The 17,878-nt window shown below is 39.3% G+C and overlaps 1 protein-coding gene across 1 annotated transcript in view; it reads right to left on the bottom strand.

Moving 5' to 3' along the window:
- The window catches only part of SPATA16 (spermatogenesis associated 16), a gene marked incomplete at its 3' end in the record, with an annotated part of 230,265 nt that overhangs the window by 60,206 nt on the left and 152,181 nt on the right, over positions 1 to 17,878 (bottom strand). The window lies entirely within an intron of this gene.

Raw genomic sequence — 17,878 nt, 5'->3', positions numbered from 1 at the left:
TTAACTAGGTCCATTACTATTTGTAACATACCAAAAAGAAAGTTATGTGAAGTTTTAAAAGAAATGTATTCCCTTCCTACAGCTTTTCTCTCTAATGAGCATTGAACATTGAATAAAAAATGGAGGTGTCTATGAGTTATCTCATTCTTCTGGAAATAGCATAAAAGCATATTATAAAAGTTCATATTTCTTTAAAGAATAATATTTTTCTCTGATAACTGAGAGTTCTACCAACCAATAAGTAACACTATTACATTTCAACTTTTCAACAAAGGAAAGAACATTTAACAAACAGAAATGTATATTACCGACATACTATTTTGTAAAAAGGTTTCTTATTGATACAAAAAAAGCAATAAAAGAACTGATTTTCAAATGAAAAGTCTAATTTAACTTGTTCATTGCCTACACATTTTCTCTGTTGCTTCAGGTGACTTCCATGACTATTTATGTTGTCTGTAAAAGAGCAGCTTTCCCCGAGTTTTCTGTATGCAAAGAGTTTTCTTTCTTTCTTTTTAGAGATTTGCATTGGATGTACATTTTTTTGAGATATACATTTTCTACCTTATATTTTGAATTTGCTGCAGAGTAAATTTCCAAAGGAAGTCTCAAAAGTTCCTGAATGACTGAATGAAATAACTTTCCAGATTCAGGGAGCTGGAAAAGGAACAAAGAATTTGATTATGGCACCAAACCCTGGGCCAGCACTTGCAAGAAGGACGGATTGTGAGTGCAGGGCTGGATGCCAACACTGGAAGGCTGACGAGCATAATGTGGGGAGCAGATATGGAGTTCACAGATGAGAGTTAAAAACTCAAATAAGGTATTTAGGTATCAGATTCTGGTCCTACAGCAGAAATGAGGAGAGAGTAGGAGAGAGAACTCCTATTGAGTAGGAGAGAGAACTTCTCCCATTTGGTGGTCATGTATGCTACCTGCTGGAGCTACTCCTGGGCTGGCTATTCCAGAGCAGGAAATTCACTAGTTGCATTTGAAGTGACATGAAGAGGGGAACTATTCTTGACCTCAGTTCTAAAGTCATGACCTGGCTATGCTTTTTTGCATGCTGTTAGTTCCTGTGTTAATTCGCTAAGGCAGAATATTATTGTCATCCAGTTACAAATGCCAGAAGTCCAAGATGAAATTGTCTGCAGTGTTGATTTTTCCCTAGGCCTCTTTCCTTTGTGTAGGTGACCATGTAGCTTTTTCTGTGTATTCACATGGCTTTTCTTCTGTGTGTGTCTGTATTCTAAACTCTCCTTATAAGGATAAAATCATTTTGGATTAAGGTCCATTTAAAGACTTCATTTTAACTTAATAAAACTCTTTAATCACCCTTTTTTGCAAATACAACCACAATCTGAAAAATAGGGTTAAGACTTTAGCATGTAAATTTTGGGGTGACATGATTCAGCCCGCAACAGTTCCCAAATAGCTTTTCTGATGGTCTCTGAATATTTTGGGGAATAGTACTTTGCTATCAATTCTGGATTAAAAAAATTCAGTGACGGTATCTAATCCTCTAGTTTGCTTCCAGAAAGACGTTAACAGTATCCCAGTAAGGCCAGGATGGAAGAAAACACTCTCTCCATCTCAGTTCTTTTCCAACTGCTGGCAGCTTAAGTAACTGCTGGCAGGGTAGCTTTGCTAAGCCATCTCACAGCAGGGATGGTAAGACTTGTGCCCAAGAGCCTAAACTGGCATTTTTGCAAGTGGAAGAAGTGTGCTTTTTTTCCGTGGCAGCTTGATCTGCTCGTTTACAGCTCTGCACTCCTGGTTTGATGCCCAAGGCATTGCATGCACCACCGGGCTATCCACCCAGGAGGGTAGGGGCTGGGAACAGACTCTGTCTTCCCTTTCAGAGTCAGTAGAAGTGGTGTTCTATTGTGGCTTCTTCCTTCCAATCTGAAGATGGGTCAGAAGTGGGAAGCGAGAAGATGCATATATAATATTAAGAATTTAATTTTCCATGGAGACAATTTCTCAAAGGAAAATATTGTAGTTCCAAGAAGAAACATGCAATATAAGTAGAAATAAGAATATAGATTATCCTTGCAGTAGATCCTGACACATCCTTACTACGTTTTAACGTGTTAGTAATTTTTGTTTTTCCCAAGATAGACTATCTTGAGGCTTTTATCCTGTATTTAATTGCTCTTGAAAAGGAATGGAATGCTATATAATTACATATATTTATATATAATTTGAAATTTACAGTTTGTATTGTCTTTCATGAAAAGTCTCAGATGTACAAATTGAAAAGTTATACTTAGGGATATTTAAAGACTAAGACATTTTGTATAATCATATATATTAAAATAAAAAAAAATGAAATTTCAACTTACCATTTTTTTATCAAAGATTTTCCTTGATTTTGGAAATATGTAGAGGAAGATGAGAAATTGCAACTTAGAAAAAGTAAGCTAAACTTGAAACAAGCTATCGCAGTACAAAAGAGGGTCAAAGGACAGTGCCAAGGTAGAGGACTGGTCACTGTCTATGGTTTCTCACCCATGTGCTCAACTGCAAAACCACTCAGACACAGAGAACAACAGCAATGGGGTTTATTTAACAAACAGGGGAGACAAAGATTTTCCAAGGCCACAGGTGGCCCTATCTCACCCCAGATAGTGTCCACAGTGTCCAGAAGTCCCAAACAAAAGGCTATTTTATCAAGATGGCACTGTCCTGTCAATGAAGGATGGAGCTTGTGGCATGCCATCAAGCAGAGGGCCAGGATCTAGCTCATATTGACAGCCAGAGGTGCTTACAGATGCAGCCACTGAGATGTCACTGCAGCAGCCTACAGCAGCGGATGTTGGGCTGGACAGCAAAGGTGGCAACAGCACCAAGAGACAGTGCCAGATGGTCAGAAGTGGTGTACAGCTCTCACAGGTGAAATGTTAACAGTGCCGGACAACACTGGCCACTCGTGCTGGTCACCACTGGTCACCAGGAGGGGTATCAGGCACACCAGTGGTAACATCTCTTTTTGAGTTGTTGACTTACATCAACAACAAACCATTCTGTGAGATACCAGCCAGAGGCCCAGGGTGCTCCTTTCAGGCAGTGTTAGAAGCAGGGCCTGAGGCAGGTAAAATGGCCAATTCTCTGTGAAAATATTCAGCTACTCTTCTTCTTTCTTGGGAGGTCAACTGCTGATCTTCATTCTTTGGAGGCCAGGAACAGAATGCGTATATCCTCTTTCAGGGTTTCCCACCCTGCAAGCCTGATTGGACCATTTTCAATTCTAAGTGACTGAAGGGGCCAGTTAACACCAATCCACTCATACTTATTTCCCATTTGTATTATTAACTAATGAGCTGGACTTGAATTTGATTGGTTCATTTGACTCATAGTTGATTGGTCCATCCTACAATCCAGGAACCAAATATAAAAGGGAAACCTTGGGGCCTGCATAGATCTGACTTGCCCTGATCTCAGAGCAGACTCATGGACTCGTAGGCTCCAAGGAGTAATAGCCAGTGAGATCAGAGGCACTCTGCACCCTTTCAGGGGAGCTGGACACCATAAATGGTGGGGGCACTGCATTGGTCCCAGCACTGCTGCAGCATGGGCTTTGCTGGCCTGGGACTCTACTGCCTACTGCTTTAAGGAGCCACAGCACTAGAGCTGGTCCAGTGGGACATCATGCTCCTCCCTGTAACCCTGAATCTAGGGCACTGAGCCTGCTGTTGCTTCCTCTAACGGAGCTTGCCCCCGCACAGGGCAACCTTTCCTCTGAAGCTGCAGTGGGACTACATGCCTGGGGTGGAATGGCAGGGGAACCACTGCTGCCCACCATCAATTCAGGCCTCTGCTGGCAGCCTGAGCCTCAGTAGGACCACTGGTGGTGGACCTTAATATGCCTGTCACCTGATGCCTTGGGCTGGCCACAAGCAGGCTGCCTCTTAGGCCCGGTACTGGAGAGGGTGGGGGGTCAGGCACTCAAACCTGACTAGCACTGAGGAGGGCCTCCAAGTAGCTGTCCTGCAGGGTTGTCTGGGTGCAACCCTGAGTCATAGCTCTGGCCTTCCTTACCCCCATCTCCTCCCCTGCCCCCGCAGGAAACTCTGGAAAATACCACTGGAGCTTGGGGACTCAGGCACTCAAAACCTGGGTGGGCTCCTGCCGGGGAAGGGGCTGTTTGTAGGCAGCAAGCTCCAGCAGGGACAGGAACTGCTGCCACCACCTCTTGTAGAACAACAGGACATAAAACTGCCATTGCTGCTGCTATCCCCTTTCGGGGGCTTCTGCCAGCCAGTTCTCCAGCTGTACTCCATGCAAAGGGGGAGGTAAATGGAGTGTGTGGGCGAAAGGGGAGGGAGGAAGGAGAAGGGGGAAGGAGAGTGACCATCAACAAAGTCTGAACATCCTGCCAGTTAGGCGGTCGGAAAAAACACCTGTACCCCTATGCTTATTGCAGCACTATTTACAATAGGTAAAACCTGGAAACAACCCAAAATGCCCAAAAATAGATGACCGGCTCAAGAAGATGTGGCACATATTCACAATGGAATATTACTCAGCAATCAAAAAAGATAAACTCATGCCATTGCAGCAACGTGGATGCAACTAGAAGGAATTATGGTCAGTGAAATAAGCCAAAAGGAAAAAGAAAAATATCAGATGGTTTCACTTATAGCAGGAATATAGGGGAACCAAATAAGACATCATGGGAAAAAATAATAACAGTACAAAACACAACAAAACAAAAACAATTATAAATCAGAGACATCCTGCAGGGGAGGAGGCAGAAGAGGGATCAGAGGGAGAGAGGGAGGAGCACAGGGGACTGAGGTGATGGTGCACGCGTGCATTGGGGAAGGAAATTCTATGGGGACTACACCTGAGGGGTGGGGGAAGCAAACATTGTTTAAAAATGAACAATGATGTAATATATATATAAAAATATATATAAAAATATATATAAAAAGAAAGAGCTGGTCTTGCCCAGCGGCTTCTGCCACAGGGCATCTGGTTTCATACTTAAAATGGACACAGATTTCAGATGATTGTTTTTTAATTTGCCTAAAATTTTCTGCAATTGAGGCATTCTTTCTCAATGTGTGAGCTTCTCTGTATCAATAAATGTTGCATATGCACAGAGAATGGGAAGAGCAATCAGTCCACCTGTCCTGTTGTTAAGTATACACTGCCGTTAATTGTGCTTCCTCTGCTGCTACACTAAAAGCAGCTTTAAAACTAAGTGTTAACATTTGGGAGTTCCAATAACAATTGCTATCCACACCCCAGGAGTGCTTGTGGACAACTCATTTCCTCTACAAAGAGTAACTTACAAGAATTTCTCCTCTATTTTAGCTAAGCAAAAATAATCACTTGCAATCTCCATGACGAAATTACCTGGGATAATTGAGTAACAAGAGAGACTATGGGAAAGACAGGAGGAGAGAAATGCTCTGCACAGAGGAAAAGAAAGGCCCTCAGGGCAGAGGAAACATATGACTGACAAAAAGGACACCAATTCACCTCTTTCTTCTAAACCCAAGATGGTGAGTTCCTTCAGGTAAAATTTTATGAGCACTCAAGTGGCCAGGTTGAATTTGGCAAAAACTATAACTTCAAACATATTCAGGATGATGGGATTATATAAATTTGTCTTTTTTTATTGGAGGATTTGGACAAATCAAGACTTTTTAATCATGTATCCAGTGATTGTGTTTCAATAAGAGGAAATCCAAACTCTTAATTAGAAAATGTGATCAAATTATTATAGATTATTATCAAATGATTCCTTTAGTGCTCTCAATATCAGGTTTGACCATAATTGCAATAAATTACTCTACTTATAAGATTAGGTGAGGAATGAACCTTCAGAATTTTCCAGCCTACTTCATTAAGGTTTGGAGATACTTACAGGTCTTTCCTAATGATGAACAACTTTTCCATTTTACAGAATTTAGAATTAAGGTCTCAAATAATATTCTTCATTTTCTTTTTTGAACATTAAGGCTTTACTTCTGGGTTTTACCCTCCTGTTTAAAAAGTCATAATAAATTTTTTAATTCTAAAATATTTAGTTTTACACTATGTATGAATTTTAGGACATGTGTATGAATATGTGCATATTATTTGAAGTATATGGAGCTTTATCCTGGGCACATGGTTAGGCATTTCTAGACTCCCTTGAAGGTAAATGCACCCTGTGGCTGAGTGTGGGCCAATGGAAGGGAGACAAGATTGATACTTTTCTAGGCCTGGTTCATAAAACCTGGCATAGTATGATCCTTTATTTTCTTTTCCTATGTGCTGCATAAAGATAGAAAACTCCCAGGACATGGACGAAGATGGCATTATACCATGATGTGTGTGCTGGTTCTCATGTTGCAGATTGGAGGAAATGAAACCAAAAACACTCACTTAGGATGGCATTATGCACAAGGAATCAACTTTTATTGTTTTAAGTTACTGAAATTTTAGAGTAGTTTATTGCAGTAGTTAGTCTACCCAACACTAAGTGAAAATAGGAATCTCTCATAATTCCTTTTTACCTACCAAGTCTATGTATTAGAAAAGAAAGTAAAGAAAAACATGGTGTTTTAAGAGGAAAAAAATCCCTTCTTATTTGGCAGTATGGTAAATGCTATTATATATCCCATTTCTAATAATCTGCATAGAATTTATCAGAGAAAATACTGTAGTGAATGAATACTATGATGGTATGATTGTTTTATTTTCAGAGTTAATGTTATTATATCAAGGGAAGCAGTGCTATACTTGCCAGCTATAAATAATAAAGATATGAACCTTTAATGTTTAATTGCTAGTATGACTCTTTGTTATTACATTAATAATGATGCAATTTTGAACATGGCGGCGAGGAGACGCTGCGAGTAAGATCTCCCATTAAAAAAAGTTAATAGGGAGGAAAAGCGGCAGGTCCCAGTGAGAACTGGGACACGGAAGATAAACGGACGACTCCAGCAAACTGCCCGAAGAAGAAAGTTGCCATAAAAGAGGACGAGAAGGGAGGGAAGCGCAGAACCCTGCTCCCCTCCCCCGCCCACAGAGGCGGCACTCTCCGACCGGCAGAGAGGAGGAAAACAACAAACCAAAACGCCCAACAAGAAAAACGGACACAGCAAGTGGGACTGTGAGTGGAAAGGAACTATTGCAGCCACCACACCCCGTGAACGGGAGCTGAGGCGAACCCTGCAGGATCCGCCGCGGAGGTGAGCTCCAGGCGCCATTAAAGAGAGCCACGCCCCCCAGGAGGAGACCAGCACCAGCACACAGCCTCGGCCGCCCCCGCCCGGTAAGCTTGCGCGAAAGCGGTGCTCGGATTGCAGCTGCCCAGGTCCCCGCGCCTGCGACCTAGGCTTGCGGGGAGACGGCAGAGGCCCTCCCTGAGTGAGCAGGAACAAGGCGCCCAGGCAGGGGAGCGGGATTCAAAAGGCGCCATTCCCGCGCCACTGATCTGGGCTACAGCCCGCGTCCTGGAACTGAGGGCTTTGGAACTGAGACCCGGGGCACGAAATTAGGGGCGTGGGTTCCCCACGACGGTGGGGCACAAGACAGACACAGCACCCTAAAGCCGTTGAGGTGTACCCTACCATCCCCGCTCTGCTCCCTGTCCCACGGGGTGGAAAATCAGCTCCCCAAGGGCTCTAGGAGAGATCTCTGGTGCCACCTAGCGACTTGACCCCAGCACAGGCTACTGAAGGAGCTAGTGGCCAGCTGGGGAGTTAGCCCACACCGGGCCCCTTCTGAACAAGTAGTCTGAGCCCACAGGGAGAGCGAGCACCCACAGCCGGGGCAGACCAGGCGCGCAGAATAGAGTGCCTGAGACCAGAAGCGCAGGGAATGTGTCCCACATCACCATTTTAGAACAGGGACATTTCTTCAGTAAAGACTACCTGCAGAAGGCTTCCCCAGGAGCCAGAGGTGAGCGGGGGAAGTTCGCCCACGCCAGACCCCCTCTGGCCTGCAGTCCAAGCCCAGAGGGGAGCAGGAACCCACCGCCGGGGCAGACCAGGCGCACAGGGGAGTGTGTCCCCACATCGGCATTTTAGAACAGGGACCTTTCTCCAGTAAAGGCTGCTTGAAACTGACAGATGACTCCTGGAAGAACCAGAGGGGAACAGAGAAGCCCACCCAAGATGCCGGCAAGTCCCAACAACACAGTGTCCCAACGCATACGGCAAATTAGAAAACAGACAGTAGGGAGGAGAAGAACCACACGCAACCTAGCAACTCTCCAGAGAAAAAGCACACCACAAAAAGAAAGCCAGCCCCCAGATTGCAACGACAATAACTTGGAAGAATTTCTGAGCCTTCCAGAAAGAGAATTTAAAATTGCCGTGATTAAAAAACTGACAGAAGTCATAAAGGAAAACAATGATAAGGGAAAAATAATCAACGATCAGAAGACTGCAATTGAGTCCCTAGAGAGGGAAAACAATGGTCAGAAGAAAGAAATTGAGTCCCTAAAGAGGGAAGTAAAAGAAATGCAGGAGATCAAAGAATTAATGGAAGAACTAAAGAATTCTGGGAAAAGCAATGAAAGCAGAATAGATGAAATGGAAGAACGAATAAGTAATCTTGAAGACACAGAAATAAAAAGAACCAAAACAGAGAAGGAAAGAGAAGTACGAAGGAAAAAGAACGAAGAAAGACTTCGGGAACTATCTGACTCCATGAGGAAAGGAAATATAAGAGTTATAGGAATACCAGAAGGAGAGGAGAGAGATGTAGGAACAGAGAAAATATTCAAAGAGATAATTGAAGAGAACTTCCCAAATATGAAGAAGGAGCTGAAAATTGATATACAAGAAGCAAGAAGAACACCAAACTTCCACGACGAAAGGAAAAATACAGCAAGACACATAATAGTAAAGCTCCCAAGAATCCAGGACAAGGAAAAAATAATGAAGATGGCAAGAGGGAAGAAACAGATAACATTCAAAGGAAAACCAATCAGGCTGACATCAGACTTCTCCGAAGAAACACTACGGGCAAGGAGAGAGTGGAGGGACATAGTCAACAGACTCCAAGAAAACAGATGCCAACCAAGAATACTCTATCCCGCAAAGCTCTCCTTCCTCTTTGAAGAAAGAATATGGACCTTCCCAGACAAACAGAAACTCCGGAATTTCATTGCAACTAAACCCCCACTCCAAAAAATACTACAAGGAGTCCTAAAGCCAGAACCTCAGAGCGACGAATAACAATGAAAGAAGGCCAAAAAAAAAAAAAAAAGTTATTAAAAGAATAAATAAATAAAATCAAAGGAAAGACAAACACAATGGCAAATACAGATGTTAACATATCAATATTAACTCTAAATGTAAATGGACTAAACTCTTCAATAAAAAGACACAGAGTTGCAGCCTGGATTAAGAAACAAAACCCAACCTTTTGCTGTCTCCAGGAAACACATTTAGCTACAAAAGATAAAAATAGGCTCAAAGTCAAAGGATGGAAAACAATCCTACAAGCAAATGGGCCAAAAAAGAAAGCAGGAACAGCTATACTTATATCAGATAAAACAGATCTCAAACTCAAAAAGATAAAAAGAGACCCCAATGGTCACTACATTATGATCAAGGGGACAATACTTCAAGAAGAAATAACACTCATTAACATATACTCACCAAACGAAGGAGCACCAAAATATATCAGACAACTGTTGTCCTCTCTGAAAACAGACATCAGAGAAAACACATACGTAGTGGGAGACTTCAACACACCACTATCAACAATGGATAGATCAACAAGACAAAAAATAAGTAAAGAAACCAAAGCTCTAAATAAAGACCTAGAGCAATTGGGCTTAACAGACATCTATAGAACACTAAACCCCAAAAAAACGGAGTACACATTTTTCTCAAGCGCACACGGATCATTCTCCAGGATCGATCACATACTGGGGCACAAGACAAACATCAACAGATACACCAAGATTGAAATCATATCAACCATCTTTTCTGACCATGAAGGCATCAAACTAGAAATAAACCATAAAAAGAAGGCAAGGAACTTTCCTACCTCATGGAGATTAAAAACCACACTACTGGAAGACCATTGGACTAATGAGGAGATCAAAGAAGAAATTAAAAAATTTTTTGAATTGAACGACAAGGAGGACACCAATATCCTAAATGTATGGGATGCAGCAAAAGCAGTAATAAGAGGAAAATATATAGCAATAGAAGCTCACATCAAGAAACAAGAAAGAACGCAAAGAAACAACCTAATCTCGAAGCTCAAAGATCTAGAAAAAGAACAACAAGAAAACCCCAAAACCAGTAGAAGAAAAGAAATAATAAAAACCAAAGCAGAAATAAATGAAATTGAAACTAAAAAAACAATCCAAAAGATCAATGAAACCAAGAGCTGGTTCTTTGAAAAAATAAATAAAATAGACAAACCCCTAGCCAGGCTCACAAAGGAAAAAAGGGAGAAAGCACAAATAAACAGGATCATCAATGAAAGAGGAGAAATCACAACGGACACAGCAGAAATCAAAAGAATAATCAGTAACTACTATGAACAGTTATATGGAAACAAGTTTAACAATCTAGAGGAGATGGACAAATTCCTACAACTCTACAATCACCCAAAGCTAGATAAAGAAGAAATAGAACACCTAAACAGACCAATTACAATTAGCGAAATTGAAATGGTAATCAAAAACCTCCCCAAAAACAAAAGCCCAGGACCTGATGGATTTACAAATGAATTCTACCAAACATTCAGAGACGAATTAGTGCCTATCCTTCACAAACTCTTCCAAAAAATTGAGAAGGAAGGGACAATACCAAACACGTTCTATGAAGCCAACATTACACTAATACCAAAACCGAACAAGGACAACACAAAAAAGGAAAACTACAGGCCAATCTCCCTAATGAACACTGATGCAAAAATCCTCAATAAAATTTTAGCTATCAGAATCCAACAATGTATCCATAAGATAATTCACCACGACCAAGTTGGATTCATTCCAGGGGCACAAGGATGGTTTAACATCCGAAAATCAATCAACGTTATCCAACACATCAACAAAAAGAAATATAAAAACCATATGATAATATCAATAGATGCTGAGAAAGCTTTCGACAAAGTGCAACACCCATCCATGATAAAAGCCCTTGAAGTTCTTGGGATACAAGGAACATACCTCAACATCATAAAGGCCATCTATGACAAGCCAACAGCCAGTATCATTCTCAATGGTGAAAAGCTGAAAGCAATTCCATTAAGATCTGGAACAAGACAAGGATGTCCACTCTCACCATTGCTTTTCAATATAATACTGGAAGTCCTAGCCAGGGCAATAAGACAAGAGAAAGACATCCAAGGAATCCAAATAGGAAAAGAAGAAGTCAAACTATCACTATTTGCAGACGATATGATATTATACATAGAGAACCCCAAAAACTCCACAGAAAAGCTAATTCAACTCATCAATCAGTTCAGTAAAGTGGCAGGATACAAAATCAACACGCAAAAGTCAGTAGCCTTCCTATACACAAACAATAAATCTGAAGAAGAAGAAATCAAAAAGACCATCCCTTTTGTTATTGAAACAAAAAAAATCAAATATTTGGGAATAAATCTAACAAAAGAGGTAAAGGACCTATACAAAGAAAACTATAAAACACTGTTAAAAGAAATAGAAGAAGACACAAAGAAATGGAGAGACATCCCCTGCTCATGGATTGGAAGAATAAACATTATTAAAATGGCCATCCTTCCAAAAGCAATATACAGATTCAATGCTATTCCAATCAAAATTTCAATGTCATTCTTCAAAGAAATAGAACAATTATCGATGAAATTCATATGGAATCACAAAAAACCCCGAATAGCCAAAGCTCTCCTGAAAAAAAAAGAAGGGAATGGAGGCATCAGACTCCCAGACTTTAAACTATACTACAAAGCCATAATCATCAAAACTGCATGGTATTGGAACAAGAACAGACATACAGACCAATGGAATCGAATAGAAAATCCAGAAATAAACCCACAGATTTATGGTCAACTAATCTTTGACAAAGGAGCAAAGACTATGCATTGGAGCAAAGAAAGTTTGTTCAATAAATGGTGCTGGGAAAACTGGGTCGCTACATGCAAAAGAATGAAGCTTGACCATCACCTCACACCATACACAAAAATCAACTCAAAATGGATTAAAGAACTAGACATAAGACCTGAAACCATAAAATATATAGAAGGAAATATAGGCAAAACACTACATGATTTGCACATCAAAGACATCTTTACAGACACATCACCCAAAGCTGTGATAGTGAAGGCAAAGATAAACAGCTGGGACTATATCAAATTAAAGAGCTTTTGCACAGCAAAAGAGACAATAACAAAAACAAAGAGAAACCCCACCAACTGGGAGAACATTTTTGCACCCAACACTAATGATAAAGGACTGATCACAAAAATCTGCAAAGAGCTGATGAGACTCAACAACAACAAAGAAAATAATCCAGTCAAAAAATGGGCAGAAGAGCTTAAAAGAAACTTCTCTGAAGAGGAAATGCAAATGGCCAACAGGCATATGAAAAAATGTTCAACATCACTTGTCATCAGGGAAATGCAAATCAAAACTACCATGAGATACCATCTTACACCAGTGAGAATGGCACATATTAAAAAAACTAGCAACAACAAATGTTGGCGAGGGTGTGGAGAAAAAGGAACTCTTCTGCACTGTTGGTGGGAGTGCAAACTGGTCCAACCACTGTGGAAAGCTGTGTGGAGATTTCTGGACCTACTAAACATAGAGCTTCCATATGACCCAGCAATTCCACTCCTAGGTATGTACCCAAAGGACACAGAAACATCAATTCCAAAGAACACCTGCACCCCTATGTTTATAGCAGCACTGTTTACAATAGCTAAGCTTTGGAAACAACCCAAATGCCCAAAAATAGATGACTGGATCAAGAAGATGTGGTACATATATACCATGGAATATTACTCAGCATTCAAAAAAGATAAACACATGCAATTTGCTGCAACATGGATGGCGCTGGAAGGGATCATGCTCAGCGAAATAAGCCAAAAAGAAAAAGAAAAATACCGGATGGTCTCACTCATAGCAGGAATCTAGAAAACTTAAATAATGGACCAGGAAAATGAATAACTATAAGAAAGTGAAAATCAAAATCAACAAAAAACTATGAACCAGAGACACTTTTAGGGGGGCGGGGGCGGGAGGGGAGGGATTGGGGTCAGAATGGGGGGCTGCAATTGTATGGGGAATATAACAATAAAATTTATTAAAAAAAAAAAAAAAAAAAAAAAAAAAAAAAAAAATAATGATGCAATTTTGAATGATGACCAGAATTTTCAAGAAAATGAAAAAGTAAGATTTTGTGAGCAGTGATTTTCAAATTTAATTCCATTAAATATATATGAATTTAATTTGAAAGATTTCAATTTTCTTGAAATTTAGAATTAACCTAAGGAGCAGATTTTCTTAAATATTTTACCTTAAGACTTCCCAGTAAACTTATTCATAGTGTCATTTATATAGACAGAGATTTTAATAATGCTTTTATTAATATAATGATATATCAGAATGAAATGTGTAACAATTGATTGTTCATCCCTGCCTTGATGATTAACATTTTAATGCTAAAATATTTCCCTAGATTTATGGGAGTTCTTTTATTAAACCACTTCCACTATAACTTCTCTGTTTTTCTAACGTAAGGGCATATGTGGCAGCTCTGCCATTATATTGATCAGCCTGGTTATAGAAAAGTTATAAGGATCTTCCAATAGTATAAATCAAGATATTTAAATTTTTATTTGCTTTGTCTGGAGATGATCAATGATTGTATCATTAGGTTGTATTAAAGTTAAGTACATTTCTGTGTTACTTTTTAAAATTCTCTACTTTGTAACCTATCCTGTTTAAAGGTCATAATCTATTTAATTTGCTTAAAATGTACTTAATATTGTGTGTGTGAGTATATACCTCTGTCTGCTATCCATTCTGGTAAGATATACAGTTTTGATTATAAATGATGCTTCCGTAAACTGAATAACTTTATCATTTAATGCTAAAATTTACCCTGCATTAAATTGACATATAAATTTATATACATTATTTTGCAGCCATACAAAAATGATTTGAATTGTAGAAATTGTGAAAACTGTTTTTTTAGAATCATTTATTTTCATGCCTTCTTTCAGCATAGAACTAAAGAATTACAAAGGATCGAAAACGCATGTAAAATCAGTCAGTGTTATAACCAAGGAAACTGATGTTGGTAAGTTCTGGTGACTAATCTGAGATCATAGAAATAGAGATCTAATGTCTAACCTAATGTCTCTTGTACTGATCAACTTTTCATCCTTCCAGTTAGATTGTAAATAGAAGTATAAGATCAAACATTACTTTCCTTTTTCTTTTTCCACGATCATCTTATTCCTGTCTCCAAAGACAACTCTAATGCTAACAACAAAGAATTCAACAAAGAATTCAAAGAATAACAAAGAATTTAACTCTAACACTAACAGAGAAACCACACATCAAACCCAAACCAAGTCAAATTCCTCTTTACAACAATAATGTTAACATAAAACAGAATATTCATCCCTTACACCTACTGGCAACAAAGAAGACTGTTTTGCTCACTAGCCATTCTTCAGATTTAGGAATCAACTAGCATGCCTGTTTCAAAGAGAAACATTCACAAAAATTAAATAAAAGACTTCTGGATAAGGGAACAAATAATAATGTGCTTGGGTTGGTCTAACTTATTTAATGGCAAAACATATATAATTTATAAACAGAATTTAAAGTTTGTTCTCATTCTAAAGTCTGAATATTTTTTTTTCTTGCATATTAGAGAAACACCAGCTGATAGAATCTCAGAGTTACAAGTGTGGGTTTCAGCAGCCTCCAGACCCATTAGGGTGCCACAGAGTCTGTATTCTCTGTGAGTTGAAATGAATCACCAAAAGGTATCACAGGAATAAATAGCTACTTTACCTGTAATTATTTCATAAGCACAAAGGGTATTACTAGTGAGCTTTAGCCACTGTGTTCAGTGGTAAATGTCACCACAGTTTGGGACTCTTCATTTGTCATGGTACATCTTATTTCATCTTTATACTTTATTTAGTGATATGAAGGCAAGTATTCCTTTCCTTTAACAGTATGTTGTCTTATGATTGTGTTTGTTTTTTTAAAAAATACGTTTTATTGAGAAATTGTATTTTTTTCATAGTCAAACTTTTTTTTTTTAAATTTTGTATATCATTGTTCATTTTTAAACAGTATTTGCTTCCCCCCACCCCCTCAGGTGTAGTCCCTGTAGAGTTTCTGTCACCAATGCACCTGTTCACCATCACCTCAGTCCCCTGTGCTCCTCCTTCCTTCCCTTCCTCCCTCTGATCCCTCTCCCCCCTCCTCCCATGCAGTATGTCTCTGATTTATAATTGTCTGTTTTTGCTTTGTTGTGTTTTGTACTGTTATTAATTTTTTACACTGATGTCTTATTTGGTTCCCCTGTATTCCTGCTGTAAGTGAAACCATCTGATATTTTTCTTTTTCCTTCTGGCTTATTTCACTGAGCATACTTCCTTCTTGCTCCATCCATGTTGCTGTGAATAGCATGAGTTTATCTTTTTTGAGTGCTGTGTAATAATCCATTGTGTACATGTACCACATCTTGATCCAGTCATCTATTTTTGGGCATTTGGGTTGTTGCCAGGTTTTGCCTATTGCAAATAGTGTGAGAAATTGTATTTCTTGATGGATGGTTTTAGATTGGGAGTGGCATGTGCGGACACACAGCTAATTAATGCAGAGTTGGAGTAAGAACCTGGTGATCTGGTTCCATCCTTTTATTTTCTCTCTTTATTTCTTCTCATCTTACTGTGTAAGATGATGTCGAGTGGAAAGTCAGAGATGCCCTTGGAAAAGAGTGTATTGGAGAAAGAATGGAAAGAATCTGAGGATATTTAATTTGTAGACAAAGCTTATGTTGCAATCTGTTTTTATACTCTGCAATGTAGGCCTTGTTTAATTCATCGATATATCTATAACATTCATTTATTAATTGAATGAGTGTTCACTAAGTGCTAGATTGTTTTGTTTATTTGCTAAAATGACACTCTAGCATCATTCTCACATTTTACAGATAAGGAAGCACAGCTTTTATTTTCTACACTGTATTGTAGCTCACATGCTACTTCTGACATATGCTACACACATGCACACACACACACACACACACGGACAAAGCTGGGATTCAGGTTAGTTTTGACTCAGTCAGAGCCCTGTGCTGGGAGTCATTTATGTTATGCTAACTCCTAAACGAGGTCTATAGCTCTGTCCAGAAAATACTTGAAGGGTTCTTGCTTCAATCTTAAGACAGCAGAAGTGGAATGCTTAACAGCAGGAATTAAGATTTGATAGAGCCTTCCAACAATGGGGCTGTTTATCTTGGAAATATACCTAGTAGCTCCATGGCTCTGGCCATGTGCACACAGTGGAGGGATGACAGTTTATTTGAGTCCAGTGAAAGGAATTACTGTGCCATGTGGAAAAGGGTCTCTATAGTTTAGCACCTATTACTCAAAGCTATCTTTGGTGTTCTCCTATTTTCCTCTCATTTCTTTTTCCCCCTCAAGTTTCACCTTTTCTTAGCAGCCAAACCTTTGCTCTTTCTTTTTTATTTCTCTCATTTGCCTATAATTAACCTTCAGGCTATGGACTCTCCTAGAGGACTTCAAATTTTAGAAGATTGCAGGAGGAGTATATTATAGGGCAAATGTGCTCCTCAAAGTGAGTTCCCATCATTAAGATATTTCAGAGGGCCTCCCTGGTGGCGCAAGGGGTTGAAACGCAACCTATGAAGCTAGCTCCGCCAGGGAGCTACCCACATGATGCAGCAGACCTCTCCTGACTCGCCTGCTGCTCCCCTCAGCAGTGTATTTCACTCATTCTGCCTATTCTGTTTCCCTCTCTGTCTCTGGTGAATCCTCTCATCCCCTTCCCACCTCTGGCCTATACCCCAGGTCTTGTATGCATAAATAAGTAAATCTTAAAAAAAAAAAGATATTTCAGAAAGGGGATATTTGCTTCAGTGAGAAATGTGATAGTCTATCTTTATCTATCTATCTATCTATCTATCTATCTATCTATCTATCTATCTATCCATCCATCCATTTACCTACCTTCCTACCTACCATCTATCTAAACAAACTGCAATTTTGGGTGATATTATATGAACTGAAATAAAATGCTATCTACAAGAGACTACCCAGTTTTACTTCTAAGTTATCAGTGTCCAGTATCCAGTTCTGTCACTGATTTGTGTCTTAAACACAGCAGACTAACCAACCTGATGAAGAACGAATAAAATGACAGTTGCCATGATAATGGTGATATTTTTTATTCCTTTAGGTTTGGGTACAAAATATTCCTTCCAAGGTTTTCTGGAGGTTATTGTACCTCTTAGGTTGTCGACTCCTAGTTTAGATTTTACTATATATCGCCTGTGCTTTCTTGGATAAAAATAGATTAGCTTAACAGTTACTTTATGATCTTGAGAAAAAGTAAATCATGCCACATGTTAAAGGCTGATATTTAAAATGCCAAGGTCTCATTATTTGGCACAGATGAGATTATGAAAATTAGTCAACCAGGAACTGTTCAATATAGAGTAGGTAGCCTTCAAAAATTAGTGAGTAAAGCACAATCATATGAAGTCAAGAAAAGAGAAGAACTTGTGTTTAATTGGTGTGGCGTATCATCAAAAGGAAAGGCTGAATATAAATAAAAACATTAAAAGCCTTGCACTTTACAGATTATCTTACACCTGGGTGAACACAGCTTAAAAAATTTTATGATTTCATGGAATAGTTATTTCACATC

Source organism: Talpa europaea (assembly GCF_964194135.1).
Source record: "Talpa europaea genome assembly, chromosome: 4".
Taxonomy (NCBI): Eukaryota; Metazoa; Chordata; class Mammalia; order Eulipotyphla; family Talpidae; genus Talpa; species Talpa europaea.
This window is presented reverse-complemented; position numbering and strand designations above follow the sequence as displayed.